The sequence below is a fragment of the Ursus maritimus genome, unplaced genomic scaffold (genome assembly GCF_017311325.1).
Source record: "Ursus maritimus isolate PB19 unplaced genomic scaffold, ASM1731132v1 scaffold_6, whole genome shotgun sequence".
NCBI lineage: Eukaryota > Metazoa > Chordata > Mammalia > Carnivora > Ursidae > Ursus > Ursus maritimus.
Window position 1 is genome coordinate 46,786,870 of NW_024426774.1, and position 15,782 is coordinate 46,802,651.

General features: G+C 44.2%; 1 protein-coding gene across 1 annotated transcript in view; it reads left to right on the top strand.

The window, feature by feature from the left end:
* Positions 1–15,782, top strand: part of TACR1 (tachykinin receptor 1) — a 141,685-nt gene that overhangs the window by 94,973 nt on the left and 30,930 nt on the right. The gene's annotated exons all lie outside the window — the stretch shown is intronic.

The window sequence follows — 15,782 nt, forward strand, 5'->3', positions numbered from 1 at the left end:
GTAATTTGCTAAGTCCTGGAGGTTGAGTCTGACAAACAGCATGTGATGGGGATGGGTTGGGGGTGGGGGTATGCAGGGTTCAGTGGAAGAAAGAATTCCGGGTCTAGGCAATAGCATATTGTAAAAAAGAGATCATATGTTATGCCTAAGAAACTGAATTTTAAAAATGATAATTGCTAACATTCATTAAGCACCTATGGTGTTCTGGGCTCTCTGCCAAGAACTTCACATGCCTCATCTCATTTCATCCTCACAACAGCTCATTAAGGTAGATAAAATATCCAAGATTTGCCAGGTAGTGAGTGGCATAACCAGAATTTGAACCAAGGAATTCTAGCTGTGGGGCTCACTCATTAGCTATTACATGTCATCCTGCATCTCTGGAGAAATTCAGTGTATTTGAGTGAAGTGTTTTGGGAGGGGGGGGCTGGCAGGATGGGGAATAAGTGAAGAAACAGGAGGCTAGAGATCACGTAAACCCATTAAGGAGTTTAGACTTTACCCTGACAACAGTGGAGAGTAAATGCTGGAACCAGAAAGCCTGAAGCAAGAGGTGGTTATGAGGCACCATGTGACATGCATCCCAATGGACATATGAGTCCAGCTCATGAGTGAGGTCTGAGGTAGAGACATACAAATGTGAGCCATGAGCTCATAGATGGATCTAAACCTTTGGGCCGGATAAGTCACCTGGGGAGAGCTAATCAGAGAAGAAGGTCTGGACAAAGGTCCAAGAAAGTCAGTAAAATAAAAGAACTCAGCCAAAGGGACTGTGAATCAGTGGCCAGCAGGAAGCAAAAGAAGTAGTGGTGTAGAGTCATGGAATGATGAAATGAAAGGGCCCTGGGAATTGAAAATCAAGTCAGTCTGGCTCTGCTAACCTCTCTCAGTGTTAGCATCTGGAGCAGCAGCAAGGAATATGAGTGTTTGTCTAGGGATGAGATGCTATCTCATATAACACAGGGTGGAAAGGGTAAGGGAATTGGCAGCAGCTGCAAAGGAGTGATTATATTGATGGACAAGGAAGGAAGTAGTGCCTGAAGAGGCTGAGGGATAGGAAGAAAGTGGCAGGATTGGTTGATGTGAATTCCCATTGAGACAGAATTGTGACAGTGGAGGTACTCTGGCAGGTGAGCCAGGAGGGTGGACATGGTATGCATGAAGGGGATGTTTGAAATCCACATCTCAAAAGTGCTGCACAGTTTAGGTGTGACCAGGAAGCACATAATTGAGACTGAGGAGACAGATGAGTCTAGATCTGAGATGCCAGAGTGCTGGGCAGTCTTCCTCAGGAGAAAGAAGTCACCATTATAAGACAGAGGCCAGATGGAGGAGAAAGCTTCCAGCCAGAGCCAAAGTCCTTAGTGATGAGGGAAGGATAACCTGGAGACTCAAGGGTGACCGCAATGAAGGACAGAAGTTTGTGGCTGGAGGACAGAGGGGGGAAGTGGTCTGGAAATGGTGACGAGGAGCAGAAGGACCCTCACCCCACCTCCCGGTTCTGAGGAGAATAAATGTGAGAACGAGAAGAAAAACAACAGAATTACAGAGAACACATGTTCTCAGGGGCCAGCCAGGGTTCTAGTAATGCTGGAAGTGAAGGAACATTCCTAAATCTTCAAGAATAGAAGGGAGTTTACTTGCCACAAAGAAGAAGTTCAAAGGCATAGCAGGAGAGTTCAAGAGGAAAGTGAGAGAGACTAGATTAGCTAATGGGATGAACCCAGAAGTGTGGAGATGAGAGAGAGTCAACTCATAGAGGGACCTCAATGGTTGGCAGCAAGTTTGATGGAGATGTGGGTTTCAGGGAAAATGCCTGGGAATCTCTGAGCAGACGAGGGTCACTCAGTTCAGACCCTGTGATCCCCAAGTTTGGCCAATATGAAGGCAGCTGTTCCCAGAGGTTTCCCTTCATCTTACTCATAGGGCGGCTGCTCCCTTGGCTTCCCCAAAAGTATCTCTGGAAGATTGAAGGGTGTTTATTATAGTAAACAAGATCATTTTTTACCACAAATCAAAAACAACCTTAATGTCCCATGATATGTACTGGCTTGCTCATGCATTGGAATATTAAGCAGCTACTAAAATATTTATGACAAATTTGTAATAACATGGAGTAATGCTATCTTGTGGTAGATATAAAAAAGAAACCAAACTGCAGGATGATGACAACTATGCAAAACTAAACATTGGAAGTGATCTATGCATAGGTTTCTTTCTTTTTTGAAAATAGAATATGTCAAATTATATATATTTCTTTGGAAAATAAAGCTCCTAGCACTTTTTTCTCTCTGCAATCTGCCCTGCATTTAAAAGATTTTCAAATTTTCTATGCTTTGTTTACTACTTAGTTAACGGACTATGTGATATATTCAGTGGCGTGCTGGAGCCAGCTTCCAACTGTACACATCTCTTCCTGATCCCTTGTTCAGTGACATCATGGTGTGGCTTGAAATTGGCCATAGCAAATGTATTTACACCACGGAATGCTACTGGTTAGGGATTTTTCTTTACAGAGAGCTAAGTGTTACCAACATACCACTAGCTGTCACCACCACCAGGGACTCCTGAGCAGGCAAAGATTTGAGAGACTGAATGTTCCGTGTCTCTACCTGATGCAGATCCCTAGAGAGGAGACCAACAACTTATTCCTGTCTTAGCTGAGCAATAGGAAAAAACAAGATCTGTCTCTCAGATTTAGTGGGTAAATAATGGCTGCCTCCATTTTTCGTGGTCCCCCAGGGCATAGACATGGTTGCTGGCTCATACCAAACTGGGAGTGAGAAGGATACCTGAGACTGGCTTGGCCCCCCACAGTCTTGACTCTTGCCCCTGTGTAATAATGATCTATCACCGTCATTGCTTTTCCCGTGCTGAGTTCCATGGTTTTGTCATCTATTTTAAAAGATCCAGGCTAGCTCTTACCCTGAATGTGCTATTTATTAGGTGAGGGGATGTTTGTTTTAAGTCTCCAAATACTCATATGCTCATACACTTCAAATAACAGTTTCATCACCTACAATTAAAAAAAAATCAATGATGCAGCAGTGTTGCTGGAAATCCAAAATGCAAAAGTATCAAAGACAAGTTACTGAGTTATTTCACCTAGTTCTCTGGTTATGAAACTTTTTTTTTCTTGTTGATACTGTGTACCTACTCAGAACAAAAGATTCTGAAGAACCACCTCCCTTTCTTTACTTGCCCACATTCATCACACCCATGAAAATTTAGCTGGCTCTTTAATTATGATCAGAAAGTATGTACTTCCATTCTTCCCACTCCATGTGAGCATGGAAATGGAAGTGGAGAACTTGGGCAATTCTTTCAGAAGTATATGTGGTAAAGAAAAGGAGAAAAGATAAGACTTAGTCTTCTTTTTTTATGGAAAATTTAAATGTTTTATTATGTTATTATGTTATAAGAAGACTTAGTCTTCTGAGGCAATATGGTAAGGGATTTTTTTTTTTTAGGATACAAGACTTGAACACATTATCTAACTGAGAGGACAGAAATATTGTAAGATAAGAGATAGATGTTGATGGATGGAGCAGTTTTGAAGGAGATGTGCTAGAATGGGACTATGAGCCCCAGTGGATGGTTTGGCCCTGGAGCAGAGAAGCATGCCATCTTCCCCTGAAATAGGAGAGAAGAATGAGAGGATGTAGAAAAGTATAGAGAGAAGTTGAGATATCATGTTGGAAGTTCTTGATATTCTCTGTAAATTGGGAGGCAAAGTCATCTACAGAAAGAAGTGAAAAAGTTCTGGAATATACAACATAAGCAATGTGATAGGGACCAACGAGGCGCCAACTGAAACAGCTTTGCAGCCATGCATGCACAATAATGAACAAACCACACATATTCGTGTTCTATGTAGTTCACAAAGTGTCATTCACACATTTTCTCTCATTTGCACAGTAGCCTGAAGTAGGAGGCGCAATTACTGTATCCAGCTTCACATGGAGAATGCAGCCCAGAGAGATTAAGAAATTTACCCATATTCACGTGGTTAGCAACTGGTGGAGCCAGGAGTCAAATCCAGACCTTCTAAATCCAATTCCTGTGCACTTTCATGCTATCAAGGTATTTTCAACCTGGATTCTGAGATGCATCAGGAGTTCTGAAGAGCCTCCATTGGCTGGCTGATGTTTGGAGAGAATTAAAGGGTCTTGCTTCCTAATGCTCCGCTTCAACTAGAGTATCACACTTCCTTTCAAGCATCTCACTCTCCATGTCAATCCTGCTGCTCCAAGGTGTTCGAAGAGCAGCACAGGGAAAGGGATGGTGCCTAGTGAAAAGGAGATGCATTCATAGATTTTATCATCAACTGCTCTCCCCAGGGCCCAGAAGAGTACTCTTCCATCTGATTGCCCATGACAGAAAGCTTCACAGATAAAGAGAACGTGAACTTCTATGTATCTTCCACCCACCCCAACTCCCAATTCTGCTTGACCCCAAGCCTCAGAAGCTGTCAGGTTAGCTGCCCTAACAAATTAACCCCAAACTTGAGGCCCTTATCACAACAAAATCTTATTTCTCATGCACATGTGCTGGGTCCTCCTCCTCACAATCCTGGGTCTCGGGTAATGAAGGTTCCGCCATCTTGTAGCTGCACCACCTGGAGCATTTCCAAAGGTACCAAAGAAGAGGGGATGGGCAAGGTGCCCTGAGTGGAAGTGATGTATCACTTCTTGTTTGCCAGAGCTCACTCACAGGGCCCCAGCTGACTACAAAGGAGATCAACATGAAGGAGAACACGTAGATACTGGATGAGCATGGATTGTCCTAACTCAGAAGCCCTTGCCCTTATTAGCGGTAGCCCAATTTTTTTACCTGAGCATTCAAGGCCTTCCCCAGGGTGACCAGAGTGAGTCTATCCAGCAGACCTCATGAGTCTCCACTTAGGCAAAACGGATCCACTCATTCCAATGCCTAAACCTCAGGCCCTGCATTCTTCCCCATGAAACACCCTCCCTCTCTGTGTATTCAAACCCTATCCCCTCTCAAAACTTAGATCAAATATTACCTCTTCCACGAAGTTATCCCAGACTCCCCACTTTTCAGTAAATTCTCTCCTCAAACAGCCTGTGTAGTATGTTGCTGAGATGTTAGAAATCAAACAAAGTGGCAGCCATAACTGCACAAAGAATTTCCGCCCTACCAAATGCAAGGCAGGCAGGTTCTGCAGGTGCTGCAGATGGGCAGACTGAATGCGCAAGACTCCTGGCTGTTCCTCCCAGACACTGAGGTCTTTCATCTCCAACACCTGCCCCATTGCCCTTTGTCAGTGCCTTTAACCAGCTCAGTCTTGAGTTTGTTGAGAATCCCACAGGGGGATTAAGAGTAGATCACATTCATCCCACTCCAAGTTTAATGATGGAGAAAATCTAGCTAAGAGAGCAAAGCTTACAGCTGTCACTGACAAACCTTCCAGTCCCTTCCATTGCCTAATCTCTAACTCCTAAGATCTGTGAGATCTATGCTGCATAGTTACTGTGCAAAGGTGGAAAATAAAAATCTTCAATATTCAGGTAAATCCTTTTTCTGCTCTGTGGACAGTCATGCAGGAGGAAATGGAGGATTAATTTGTGAGGAAGAAAGAAGTCAGAATTAAACATCCCTAGGTTCTAAATTGTAAATATGAACCTGCAATGCATTCACCCTTTCTTCTGTTCTCTCCTCCTTCGCACTTTTAAAGGACCCTGTGCCCAGGTACTCAGTCTGCTTTCTGTTGCATGCCACCCATCGGTGGCATGATTTATTGCTCACTAAGGTATTAGAAACTAATTTAGCTTCCTACACAAAAAAATAACTTGGCCTGTAGATGACAAGGACTTGTGGAAGACTCTTGATTAGGAATTTTCTTATTTTGATAGCTTTAATTCCATTTCTCCATTCCTCAGCAACTCCAGATAGCTTTCATATTATCCCTTCCGATAAATTTGATTTCCACTTAAGTCTTGGAAGGAACCCTCCAGACAGAGGTAATCACACTGACATGGTAGTTTCTGGCAGACAGTCCATGATATGGAGTGTTGATCTGTGAGCTTGGTGTCATGGACCAGGTAATGGAGGACCCCCACACCCACCCCATGTCAGCCCAGGGAGGAGGGCTCCAACCTCTGGGTCAGACAGTTCTGAGTGGTCTTTGGAGACCTCCTCACCCCCACCCAGGAGCTGTCACAGATGGGGTAGGTATGGGAATTGAGTGGGGCTGTGGGTCTCCAGGCTCTACTCACCCCGTATGGAGTGATAGATGAACTTCAGTTGTTGGGTGTAGTTGGCTCCATTTTTCTGTACTTCGAAGGCTGAGTGCCAGAGCTATTTTATCCAGCATTGGATTCTCTTGATCTCTTTATCTGTAACTCTTTTTAGTTGATTAAATTGATTAAACTGTCCCTTTTCTACACCTTGCGCTTTCTGCATCATTCTTCCAAGTTACCAACAAAAGTTTTTGATGATGAAGATGATGATGGTAATGTATAAGGAAAGTAATCTTTTTTATTTATAACCCAAATTAGTGTCCACAGAGAGTGAATCCTGTTAACTGGCAGGGACCTTGTTTTCTGAGCACCATAATGAGTTGGAAATAGGAGTTTGGAGATTAAAGCTGCATAACTAAAGGTGGGGAGAGGTATTTGAAGTTGGGGGAGGAATGGAAGACAGGAACCAGTGAGGCTTGGGGAAAGGTAACGCAGAATGTGGACATTGGGTTGTTTGCTACAGTGTGTGTTATTTAAACACTCTTCCATCACTCCGTAAGATCATCAGGGAGGTCTTTGCCTCTGTGTGAGTGTGTGTGTGTGTGTGTGTGTGTGTGCGTGTTTCTTTTGAGAGAACTGGAAAGTCTGCTAAGTTCTGCATCCAGGTTGAGTCTGAACAAAAACAAACCCCATACAGAGTTTCAGTTGCACAAGATGAGAAGAGTTCTGAAGATAGATGGTGGTGATGGTTGTATAACAAAACGAGTGTATTTATTATCACTGAACTGTGGGCTTAAAAATGGTTAAGATGATAAATATTATGCTGTGTATATTTTACCACAATTTTAAAAAATTTTAAAAACACCACATGCTGATCCTACCCTCATCTCTTTATTTAAATTTCTCCTAATAATCCTTGGAGGTAGATGCTATTGTCCTTATTTAATGGGTGAAAATAATTTGTAAATTGAGGCTTACAGAACTTATGTAACCTGTCCACAGTCATACACATTAGTGAGTGGAAAGATGACTTCTTCCCCTTGTGGCTGCCTTCCGCCCAACTGCCAGCATCAAGGAGCCCCTGGAGGGTACAGCCCAGCCCACGCAGCAGTCAGGTGTCAGAGCCAAGCAAGAAAATGCAAATAGATTCCTCTCCTTGAGTTTTGGAATACAACTCAGAGTTCACCTCAGACCATTTATTGTGTCCAGATGTTTCATTCATGTAATAAAAGTAACATAAAAGAAATATAAGACAAAAGACCATGTAGAAGTAGGAAGTGCACACAGCCTTAGAAGTTAGACAGACACAAGAAAGACTCCCAGCCCTGTCTCTTTAGTCACTTAAGCAAGTTTGCTTGTTTTTTTTAAGTTCTGAGTATTACTTTCCTGATCTGTAAAGTGGGTAGAGTAGTACCTCCTTTATAGGATCAAGAGGATTGGAAATTATGTAGATGATCAATCCAGCAAATATTTGTGAATGGGAACTATTATTATTTTTGTTGTTGTTCATGGACCCTCCTATCAAATTGCTTATGATCTCTTACAAGGTGAAATCTGGGGAGGACTGGGATATCATGTAATTCAGCTCCTTCTTATAAAATGGAGAGACTGAGGTTCAGAGTGGTTAGATACTTTCCCAAGGTCACCATTGAGATTTGGCAGAGTTAGGAGTAGAAGCCCAGTGGGAAATTATTTTTCCACCTCCAAACACGAAAGAAATGGAAGGTTATAATAAGTCATTCTAATCAAACACTGAAATGTGTGAGAAATCAGGAGAAGGCAGAATCAGTGCACACCAGAGCCAGGAAGGAAGGTTGGGTCGGGATTGGAACTTGAAGGGAGAGTAGAATGCTAATGGACAGAGGGGATGCCCGTGATGAGTTTACATTCCAGCAGAGGCAAACAAACAAACAAAAATAACAATAAATAAGTAAATTATAAAACACGTTAGAAGGTGAAAAGGGCTATGGGAAAAACACAGCAGAGTGGAATGGGTGGAATAGGAATTCAGGGGAAAGGAAAGGAAGGTCCCACTTTGCAGTAGGATGGCCATATCATTGAGAAGTGAACTTTGAGCAGAACTGAAAGAGGAAGAGAGTATCTTTGTTTTAGCAAATGCATGGATAAATCCTCACACTATCCTTATGGATAAATACATAAAACAGTATGTTTTCTGTAAGACAAGGGGAGACAAATAAAAGGTTAGGGCAAAGACGCAGGGGCCACACATTGATAAGATCACATTTGAGCAGAGTCCCGGAGGAGACGAGAGTAAGCTGTGTGCACACTGAGGAGTTGCCATTCCAGGCAGAGGACACTGCGAATGCACAGTGCAGAGGCAGGACCGTGGTTGGCACTGTCCAGGAACCAGAAGGAAGTCAGTGTTGCTGGAGTAGAATGAGCAATAGGAGAGTAGTAGTAAGAGGCAAGGCTAGAGGAAGCAATTGCACGGACTTCACCTTCACTCTGAGTGAGTGATCCATTGAAGGATCTGTTTTTCTTCCCATTTTATTGAGATATAATTAACACGTAACATTCTATTAGTTTAAGACGTACGACATAAAATGGTTTGATATATGTTGCTATTGCCAAATGATCACCACCACAGTAAGTTTACTTAACACTATCACCTCACGTAGTTACAAATTTTTCTTCTTGTGATAAGAACGTTTAAGATCTACTCTCCTGGGGCACCTGGGTGGCTCTGTTGGTTAACTGACTGCCTTCAGCTCAGATCATGATCCCAGAGTCCTATGGAGCCCTGCATTGGGCTTCTGGCTCAGTGAGGAGTCTGCTTCTCCCTCTGCCCCTCCCCCCACTCATGCTCCCTCTCTCTCTTTCTCTCTCAAATAAATAGACAAAATCTTTAAAAATAAATCTACTCTCTTAGCAGCTTCAAAATACATAAAACAGTACTGTTAACTATAGTCACCATGCTGTACATGACACCCCCCCCCGGACTAATTTATTTTATAACAGAAAGTTTGTACCTTTTGACCATCTTCATTCATTTCCCCCACTCCCAGCCCCCTGCTTCTGGCAACCGCTGATCTCCACTGATCTATATTCTGTTTCTGTGAGTTCAGTTTGTTTAGATTCCACATATAAGTGAGATCATACAGTATTTGTCTTTCTCTGTCTGATTTATTTCACTTGGCACGATGCCCTCATGGTCCATCCACGTTGTTTCAAATGGCAGTATCTCCTTCTGTTAGAGGATTGTAGCAGAGAAATGGCATGGTTGAATTACATTTCAACAAGATCATGCAGAACGCAGTGCTGACCTAGGGACTCAAAGGCAGAAGCAAGGAGATTGTGGCAGTCATTCTGGACAAAGATGGCAGTGGCTTAGGCCAAGGTGCTGCCATGCAAGGTGGTGAGACGTGATCTGATTCCTGATATATCTTTGAAGGCAGAACTAGCATATGAAAAAATTTTGCATCCATGCAAAAGGCGAGCCATGATGTACCTGCTAGGTAGAGTGGTGGCAGATGTGATCTCTGGGATGTGAAGAGCTCTAAGCAGCGGCCTCATCTGAAACTCCATCCCAGGCCCCCAACCCTGTGTGCTAGGCCAAAGAGAGGACCATGTGATGAGCCTCCGAGATAGCTCCCTGATCCCGTGCTGTCGTTCATGGTATGCTAAAGCTAGAAAGCACTATAATCGGATGGGAAATTGCCTTCATGTGCCCAGAGAGCTTGATGCTGTCCATGGGAAACTGCCAGACTAGCAGGAAGATGGGGGCAACCCATGGAAAGGGAAGGAAACAGCTGAAAGCAGCTGGAGCAGAACAGCTTCAGAGAAAAGGGAGATTTGAAATGCAAAAGAAATCCCAGGGACTGAAGAGAAGTAGCTCAGACCAAGGGATTGAAAGAAGGAGGCAGCGATTGGAGGTTTGGGGGGTGGAGGTTACACCATAAATCATAACTTTTCCATGTGCCTGCTTGGAACTGACCCAGCTACCCCACCATTTCCCCACACGTGGCAACTGAGGTGTAAAGCACAGGCCCTCCCACCTGATGGAAGAAGGAGGGTACAGGTGTCCTTCCAAACCCCCCATCCCCGCCTTGTGGTCAGTACTCCCACCAGGGCTGTACCAGGCAGTCTGCAGGAGGAGCAGAACAAACATGTTTATAAATCCATTCAACAAATACATATTTAGTCTCTACCCTGGAGATAAAACAGTGAGCAAAACAAAGATTATCCCCTTCCCCCAGGTTCTTAAAATCACATGGCAAAGACATCAACTAATCACACAACCACATAAACCATACATCACCAACTGTGATGAGCACTTTGAAAGGCAAGCCCCAGGGCTCCATGAGAGCAAATCTCATGGAGGTTTCCAGAAAGATGCCCAGAGGGGCTGTTCTGGGAAGGAGTTGGTACCTGAAGAGGGAGGGAGGAAGGCCTCATTGCAGGCTGGGAGCACTGTAGGGAAAGGCCCTGATGCTGGGAGCAGTAGGACAGGGACAAGAACCAATGCCCGCCAGCGAGACTGGAGTGGAGTGCAGGGGAGAGTGGCCCAGATGTGGCAGAAAGAAGCATGTCAGACAAAGCATTGCTGGCCACCTTGAGGGTTTGGGTTTCACCCATCCACCTGTCACCAAAGGGGTAGCTTGGAGCCACACACTGCAGGACCACCCTATCAGGCAGAGGTCAGCTAGAGAAGCAAGGACCCAGGCAAGGCAGGACTGTAGATGAGAGAAGCTCATTCCACCACAGAAAAGAGTTTCCCTTGGGAGGATTCCAAAAACAATCCTTGAATGCCTGCCACTGGGGGTCAAGTTCCTTATAGGTCTCCATGTAACTCCATGTAGCTCTTTGTTACATGAAAATACCACAAATAACAACAAGGTGATTCGAATCCTGAACCTGCTAGAACTGTGACAGTGCTTAAGTAACATCCTCCAGAGGGAAAAGACTAGTTAGTTCAAAGAACTAGGTCTCAGCAGGGGAGAAGGATGAGGAATGGCAAGGAGATGAGCAGAAGTCCAATTATTTACTGTTTAAAATGGCAAGAGGTGGAGGAATCCATGACAACCTGGAGATACAGCTGGGGAAGTGCTGACTAACACAAAAGGGAGTTTAATCACACATCTCTGCTTGAAGTTGTTTGGGACTGCTAGGGCTTCTTTAGGCAAGGGCTTTAATTAGTTTCGATTCAAATTTACACTTCTATAGCTCTTCTCAACAGTAAACCCTATCAGATGTGTGTGGTGAAGGATTCTCTGCAACCATCATTCTCTGCAACCATCTATTAACAGTATCTTCCAAATACACCAGGGAGATAAACATTGTTTTGCAGGGGGAGGTTTGAGAAGGCTTGTCCTTGGGAGTCCTTAAGGAAGAGCTACTAGGATCTCTTTTCCTGGATCTGTGACCAAGTTGTCTTACTTCATCTGTTTAGACCAGCACTGCCCAAAAGAAATAAAATGTGAACTCTAAATGCAAGACACATATGTCCTTTTAAATTTTCTAGTAGCCATATTTTTTAAAGTAAAAGAAACGGGTGAAATGAATTTTAATAGTACATGTTATTGAATCTAATACATACGTAGTATTACCATTTCAACATGAAATCAAGATAAAAACCATTAATGGGGGGCGCCTGGGTGGCGCAGCGGTTGAGCGTCTGCCTTCGGCTCAGGGCGTGGTCCCGGCGTTCTGGGATCGAGCCCCACATCGGGCTTCTCTGCTGGAGGCCTGCTTCTTCCTCTCCCACTCCCCCTGCTTGTGTTCCCTCTCTCGCTGGCTGTCTCTATCTCTGTCGAATAAATAAATAAAATCTTTAAAAAAAAAAAAAAAACCATTAATGGGCTATTTTATATTCTTTGACTGTGACTCTGTGTATGTGTGTGTATACTCTCCTCAAAATCCAGCGTGAATTTTATACAAACAGCACAGCTCAATTCCAGTTCCATGTGGCCAGAGGCTACCACATTGGACAGGATGTGTCTAGACAGTGACGGTTTCTTCTATCAGATTGAAGATTTTCATGTCTCATGTGTTACATTGACATACCCCTTCCTGTAGCGTGTTGTATGTTGAACTGATGGTTCTTCTGCCTGCAAAAGATGACCCGAGAGTATCTGAATCTGCCGTGGTCATCACAAACTCAAATGACAAGGTTGAATGAAACATTCCTTCCCTTTTGAAACTTCCCCATTTCTGATTTCCTTCCTTTCGTTTAGCTTCCACTTGCAGTCAGTGTGTTAGTCCTGCTCATTCTTCCTTTGAAGCATCTCTCATTTCCGTGCTTCCCCTACACTCCGACTGGGCCCTTTCCCTCACACGTGGACGATTGACATCGTGACGTAAGCCCCGGTTGCCCCAACCTGGCATGCTTCCTCCTGGGAATATAGTGACCCGGACTGGGGATGTGAAACTCCCCAGTGTGGTTTCCTCATTCATTCATTCAGCAAATATTTATTGACTGTCCACCGTGTGCTAAGTGCCATGCTTGGCCTGAGAATAATTCACACTTCATAAAACTGGCACGAAGAATCTTCCTAGAGTCAGTGCTACTCAGTGATAAATAATTTAAAACTCTATTTTAACAGATATAAAAACATATCATGCAATAGAATATAAAATCTACATGAAGTTTTGAGATAAAACAAGAGGCTTCACAGAAATGTCTAGGCTTGACACGCGTAGCTTTGGGCTAAGCCTTCAGATTCCCTGGAGGGTACACTTTCCCAGTTCCTGTGCCTCAAGAAGCAACTTTGATCAAAAAGTCTAAGGCCAGTAATTGTTCCTCCTTCTCCATTTGCCCTCTCTTCAACCCAAACAACGCACAGCTTCAGAATGAGCTTGCCACAGACCAGTTCTGTAATCACTCTGTGTTTCACTGAAGGGCTCTTGATCTCCCGAAGTTTGAGGTTTAGAGAGACAAAATGAACCCTTCTGAAACTATTAGTTTGCAATGAAATTCTCAACTCGGTAGTGCCAACTAGTCATGCCCATGTACATGGCATGTTCTCTCAAAAATAATCTTGTGCGTGTGGATGGTGTAGATAAAGTATTCCAAGGGGATCAGAAAAGAGAGGTGATTTTATGGAATGAAAAAATCTGAGAAGGCTTCGTGGAGGAGGTGGGGCTTCAATAAGATATAAAGAAAAGGTCAGGAATCTAGCCACCAGGGGGAGTAATGAGAGAGGTAGGGGCTGGAAGGAATCAGCAACGACTGACTCCAGCCAGGTCACCTCATTACCTCCAAGCTTGCCTCAGTCATGCCCGTGCCTTAGAATTCTTTCCCAACCTCGATGGAAACTTCAAGGCAAAACTTAAATCCCACGTCCTAGAGGAAAGTCCTCCCAGATGCTTGTAGTTAAATCCAGTGAGAAATAGCTTGCTCCCAATCTTAGTATCCTGAAGTGTAACTAATAGGCGTGTTACGACCTTTTTTTGCAAGATTGGAGAGTAATGACTTCCTCGGGTGCTATGATCTGCGGGCATCGGCTTAATTACTTCAGCCCCAGCTTCCAACACTCTTCTCTGCCCAAGGTGATGCAGCTGCTTAGCAAATGCTGGTCTCACCTTCTCAAAACCGCTGTAGCGCTCAGATCTGCCACTCACATTTGCAGGCCAAAAACAAGAGTGCAGCCAACGAATCATGTCTAAATCCTAAAAAGTTATAAATCAAGCTAATAAGACATTAATTAAATCTCTGTCCTCTTAGCTTGAAAAATTATACCTTAATACTGACCTGGAGGCCAGGTTAGAACCTTTTACTCTTTGTGGGAACATGGCCTCGCAGGACCACCCAGCCTCTAGCTCTCGGCCTGGCCCACTCCCCTTCGTACCCCTGCCTCTGCCCCCTACCCATGGGACACCCCGATCTGTGCAACCAGGTTATGTCCACATCCAGGCCCCATGAGCAGCTGTTCCTGGGCCACCCCACAAGCAACACAAGCATCATCGTCCAGCCTTGGGGACACTGTCCCAAAGAAAGAGAACCACACTTGCCCCAGAAGTAAGCTATAGGGGATTCCGGGGTCTTAAGTACAAAGGCATGACAAGGGTAGAGGGGTCACCTGGGGGCATGTCTTCTTGACCCCAAGAAAGGCATGGACTCCTCAATCTGTGGGGGTGGGCCTGGTCACGCAAGGGCCTAAGTGGGGCCCTTAAAGCACAGGACACAGGATAGCGGCCCCTTCTTGCCCAGGTCTAAGGGTGGAGGTGGCAGCACTAATGTGCTTTCCCTTTACACGATTTCACATCATTTATTATACAGTTTTATTCTGTTCCCTGAGTGTACATCATGTTTCTCCAATCAGTTGTCATTTCCCCCAGGGCAGGCGTGGTGCTTCTTTGGTATTCCTCCGAGCACCTGGGATGTGAGGGACTGAGGGACCGAGCATTGATTGACGTGCCGTTGTTCTCTCAAGCAGTCTGCCGGTGACCAGAATCAGGGCGCTTTCCCATTTGTCTTGGTGAAGATGATTCCTCCCTGACTCCTCCCGACTGACCCATCCACGCTCCTGGCACATCCCCTGTTTTCTCATCCAGCCCCTGCCCGTGGCTTCTCTCCTCCAACTTGCCCCGCTCAGCTATTACACTTTAGGAAGTATTTCTTCTGTGTGCGCTAATCCATTAGCCATTCAGGTTAAGTAGTAATTACATCAACAACAATAATACCCGGGTGCCTCATTCTTTTTAACTTTCCTAAGTACTTCACATTGCTTACGTTTACATATCCTCCCCAAAGCCCTCAAAGGCAGAAATGTTCCTATTAACCCTGTCTGGAGCTACGAAAGGATAAAATACGTACTCAAGCTCACAGGATTGATGACTGAAAGAGCAAGAGTCGAAGTTCTGGTCTTCCGTCCCCTAGAATGAAGTATTTTTCTCCCTAAACCAAGTGATGGCTCTGGACACCACATCAGCTGCCTAAGCCACCTGATCATGCTCTTGTGTGGTGGGTGATTCCACATGTTTCCAAAGTTCTGAGGTAGAAAGACTATAAAATGTCGCCATAACTGGCCCAACGTTAAATCGTGACTATTCAAAGTCCAAATGAATAGCTATTTCTTTTTTTTATAATAATTTTTTATTATATTATGTTAGTCACTACACAGTACATCCCTAGCTTTTGATGTAAAGTTCCATGATTCATTACTTGTGTATAACACCCAGTGCACCATGCAGTACGTGCCCTCCTTACTACCCATCACCGGCCTATCCCATTCCCCCACCCCTCACCCCTCTGAAGCCCTCAGTTTGTTTCCCAGAGTCCATAGTCTCTCATGCTTCATTTCTGAGCATACCCATGGTAACAGGTGCTCAAGGGAAGAGATGAGGTTGTGTGTGTGGCAGTGGGTTTTCATGTATGTGGTCTGTATGTGTTCAGCCTTCGGGGGACCCACCCTTTTCCCCAGGGTGGAGTGACTGAACACTACATTTTTCTCCCTCAGAACATTCAAAGAGACATTCAGTGTTCCAGCCGTTTGAAATGTGCATTATACTCTTATAAATATTTATAACAACTTAATTAGGAAGTTCTAATTGCATTTCGATTTCTAATTTCAGTAAGAATTATCTCTGTCCCAATCTTAATATCCTGAAGTGTAAGTA